Source organism: Arachis hypogaea, chromosome 16, assembly GCF_003086295.3.
Source record: "Arachis hypogaea cultivar Tifrunner chromosome 16, arahy.Tifrunner.gnm2.J5K5, whole genome shotgun sequence".
In the NCBI taxonomy this organism is placed as follows: domain Eukaryota; kingdom Viridiplantae; phylum Streptophyta; class Magnoliopsida; order Fabales; family Fabaceae; genus Arachis; species Arachis hypogaea.
In genome coordinates this window covers 53,577,534-53,582,291 of record NC_092051.1, presented here as the reverse complement: position 1 = coordinate 53,582,291, position 4,758 = coordinate 53,577,534, and positions in this window count along the sequence as shown.

Here is a 4,758-nt window from a genome sequence, read left to right as displayed (position 1 = left end):
CCTCCTTTTTCAATGTAAAAACTAAGGCCTTTATATAGGCTCTCCTAAATTACAAAATAAAATTAAAAGCAAATTACAATTAAATGAAAATTCCTATTCTAGATGCTTCTTGTGGTCTTGATTGGTTGACAATTGTGGGCTTGCTTGCTTGAGCTTTGAAATGGACTTGAGAGAGAAGTGAGTCAAGTTGAGGTCCAGGTGCTAAAGTTAGAGCTAAAGTTAGCCACACTAATGCTACAAGTGTGGCGTTAGTGCTAAAGTTATTGTGGCTAATGTTGCACTTGCTGCCCAGTTAGTGTTTTTGGGGCTTAAAAGATGCCTCTTGTTTGTGCTCCAATTTCATGCCCACTATAGAGTATTATATATCGTTGGAAATCTCTGAATGTCAGCTTTCTAACGCAACTAGAATCACCTCAATTGGACCTCTGTAGCTCAAGTTATGCTCCTTTGAAGTGGATATGGTCGCTGGCATAGTTGCTAGCGTTGCTGGAAAACTTGAGTGCCAATAACGCTAGCGATCAGGGCTTCATTATTACCAGTTTCTGGAGCTCAAACTTAGTGTCCATCCCATACTATTATATATTGTTGGAAAGCCCTGGATGTCTACTTTCCAATGCTTTTATAAGCGCATCATTTGGAGCTCTAAAATTCGAGTTACACTTCTTGGAAGGTGAAGAGGTCAGCTGGCCTTACTACAGGTTGATACCATGTTCATCTTTGCACTTTTGGGGCAGGTTTTCTCCCTTAAATTTAGTGTCCACCATGTAGTACCATATATGCTTCGAAAGCTCTGGAATCCTACTTTCCAATGCCACAAGAATCACCTCATTTAGAGCTTTGTGGCTCAAGTTATGCGTGTTTGAAGAAGGCATGGTCAGGCTGCCAAGTGGGACTTTTGCCCACGTTAACTACCACGTTAACTTAGTTAACGTGGGAGTTAACGTGGGTCTTGTTGCTTCGCCAACGTTAGTGGAGATCACCTTTTCCACTAACTTTGGCTTCTCCCTTTACTTCCACGTTAGTTCCCACGTTAATGTAGTTAACGTGGAAGCTAACGTGGGTCTTCTTGCTTCGAAAACGTTAGTGGCACTCACTTTTTCCACTAACGTTGGCATATATCCCTTTCACAAGCGTTATTGGGGCTCACCTTCCCCATTAACATTGCTTGGTGCCTTTTGTCCCTTCGTTAGAGTTCACGTTAGTGTAGCTAACGTGACTCTTAACGTGGGTCTTCGTTCCATGCTCTCCTTCTTCAAAGTTAATGCCACTAACTTTTCTCACTAACGTTGTGGCTTTCCTTCCTTCCATGTTAGTGCCCACGTTAGTGTAACTAACGTAGCCACTAACGTGGCTCTTCTCTTCTTCTTTTGGCCTGAAATCAATCAAACAAAGTGCATCAAAGTCTTGCTCTTAATCATGGGATCATGCATCATCTAATTTATCATATAATTCATGCAAAATTCTCATGAAATCATGTAAAGTGCACAATGTATGCTTGAATCAAGATGTAAGTGAATATCTACCCAAAACTAGCTTATTCCCTAAGAAAATACATGAAACTACCTTAAAAACAGTAAAGAAAAGGTTAGTAAAACTGGCCAAAATGCCCTGGCATCACAACACCAAACTTAGAGCTTGCTTGTCCCTAAGCAAGTACTGGAACAAGAGAATGATGAATGGAATACCAAGAGAAAATGAGTCATTCTTGTGGAAGTCATGTCCCTGGTTTTATGGTGGTTTCATGCATAGCAACTTAGGTTCATTCCTTCACTGGCTTTCAGACCTTTATCATGTCCTAGAATACTCACTTTGCTTGCATTCCATAAGACTTTTATTCATTGATCCCTTTTGTTTCTTGTCAATTCAGGGATTATTTGTGTTCTTAGGCTAAGTGCTCTGTAAGGGGGCAACTCTTTAAAATAAGCTTTCAGCCAACACTCCCGAACCAGATGGTTCAAGGTGCTAGGTGTTGAAACACCCCTACGGACTTACTTTCTCAAGTCTCTCCCCCATACATACACATCACAGGCACATGGTTTGTTTATTTTCTTTTCTTGACACCTTGGTGTCCAGCACCTCTTTGGGTTACTAAATACTCTGTAGTGAGGGTTACTCTTGATAGTGGACTTTTAGCTGATAATCCCGAGTTAGTTAACCCAAGTTACCAAGTGATAAGGAACCCCTAAGAGCTTATTCATCCAAGTAAATCCCTCACACAGGAACACCACAGACACATGCCTCGAGATTAAAACCATTGGTGCCTAGCCTTATTGCTTACTTTTTTTTCTTTTTTTTCCACTTTCATTGTTCTTTCCCTTTTTCTTATTAGGATCTTATTATTTAGCTAGTCTCATGGGGTGTGTTCAAAGCATATGATTCAGGACAGATAGTTGTCTTCCCACCTTGTGGTTGAACCAACTTAGCTAACTTATGACCACACCACAAACTCAGGAACTTACTCCATAATATGAACTCTACTCTAGTCTTTTATAAAACACTCATTCTCTTTTCATTTGATTCAAAAGGGACACGCATACTAGTAAGAAAAGTAAGGATGCAGTAATGACATTCAGACTAAAAAACACAGCCTTAATCAATAAAAAGTTTAAAAGACAGAATTGACATGCTTATTCACAAGGAGAAAGCACACATACATACAAAGAACATAGAAGACAATCATGCAAATTAAAGTGCTGAAAATAAGTAAGAGGAGAAAGGAACTTTACCACCTTATATTTTATCTTCATTGTTGTTGCCCTTTTCCTCCTATTCTTCCCCTTCCCACACCAGACATAGAATGATTGCTTATACTAAAGCAACAATTAAAACAGTGGTGATGGGGTCTATGATGGATCATGAATGTCTTAGAATGAAGTGTGAGTATGCATGTGTTTCAGCAAGCAAGGTTAAGGATACAATAAAGACACAAGAGATACAAACAGGGACATTTTGATTGCATTAATAAGTGGTGTTGGCATGGTACTTTGCATGAAAGTTGAGTGGCAACACCAAACTTAGTGTGCCACTGTCCGTCTAGAATGTTGCAAGTACCCAGTGAAGATTGAAATTCAAATTGTTGCATGGCAACACCAAACTTAGAGTGCAATCATATGCCAAATTATTGAAAGTAAACTAAGCAAAGCAAGGAAATGTTACCTACAGTTGGGTTGCCTCCCAACAAGCGCTCTTTTAATGTCATTAGCTTGACATGTTGTTCACGACTTTCTTCCTCTTCTTCCAGTTTGTTAAGGGGAATGACCTCAAGAGGAAAGAGGAGCTAGTTAATTCCCCTTGTTTTGAGTGTCTCTCCCCAGCAAGCCTTCTTCTGTTGTTAGCTTGAGTAAACTTGCTTGTTGGGGTAAGGGTGGGATGGTTTTTGGTTGACCTTTTCTTCTTTATGAATATTATCCTTCTTTTCTTGGTCACCATCCTTTTGTTAGTGTTCATGTTGATTGCCTTTACCACCTTGGTTTCAGAATTTGGGTATTGTATGATGGGTGGAGCATCCTCTTCATCAAAAACTTCTTGAATTGGTGGTTCAATGAACTCACCCTCTATGCAACTCTCTGTTTCGTTGGTGTGTGGGTTCCCTTGATTGACTTTCTCCCTTATTCTTGACCTTTGAATGAACTCCTCTGTTTTTGGAGAGAGTGAAGTGGTCTCTCTTTGAGATCTCAGCTCTTCAATGAATTGTTCTTCAGAATAGAGTTGTGCATTCTCCCTCAATTTTTCTTCATGGTCCATTTTTGCTATTTTCTCATCTTCGATTGTTTTTATTATTTCTTCAAGGAGGAGTTCTATCCTAGTGAGTCTCTCCTCTACTCTACTTTTTCTGAGTTCTTCAATGATGAGTTCCACCCTAGCAATTTTATCTAAAGGAGGTTGGGTAGGTTGTAATGGTTGGGCGGGGTTGGCTTGTGAATGGAATTGGTTGTTTTGTGGTTGTGTGTTCTGAAAGTGGTATGACTCTTGTGGGTAGTAGATTGAGTTTTGTGGATGGTGAAATGAATTGTATGAATTTGGGATAGACTTTTGTGCTGAGGCATACTCAAATAATGAAGAATTTAAGCATGTAAAACTTGGAGGTGAGGTTGTATAATTGAGAGGTGATGGCTCTTGATGAATGGGGTATGAATGAGTGAAATCTCTTGATGAATAGTTTCTTTTCCAAGATAACTACCCAATTAGATGAAGATCGAAAGCCCTCTAGTAAAATCAAGAGGAAAGAAAGAAGAAGAAGAATAAGAACTACACTTAATCCATTGAATCACAATAGAGCTCTCTAACCCAATGTAAAGAGTTAGTTGATCATTGCTCTACAAAAATAGAAAAGAAAGAAAGTGCAGAAAAGTAAAGATGAAGATTCCAACTGAAATTGAAAATTCAACATTCATAAATGAAAATTACAACTAAAAGAAAGAGAAGGAAAAGTGTGTGAGGGGAGGGAGTCCGAAGACCCCTCTTCAATCCCGCATTCCCCGGATTGTCCAGCCTCCTTTTTTCAATGTAAAAACTAAGGCCTTTATATAGGCTCTCCTAAATTACAAAATGAAATTAAAAGCAAATTACAATTAAATGAAAATTCCTATTCTAGATGCTTCTTGTGGTCTTGATTGGTTGACAATTGTGGGCTTGCTTGCTTGAGCTTTGAAGTGGACTTGAGAGAGAAGTGAGTCAAGTTGAGCTCCAAGTGCTAAAGTTAGTGCTAAAGTTAGCCACACTAACGCTACAAGTGTGGCGTTAGTGCTAAAGTTATTG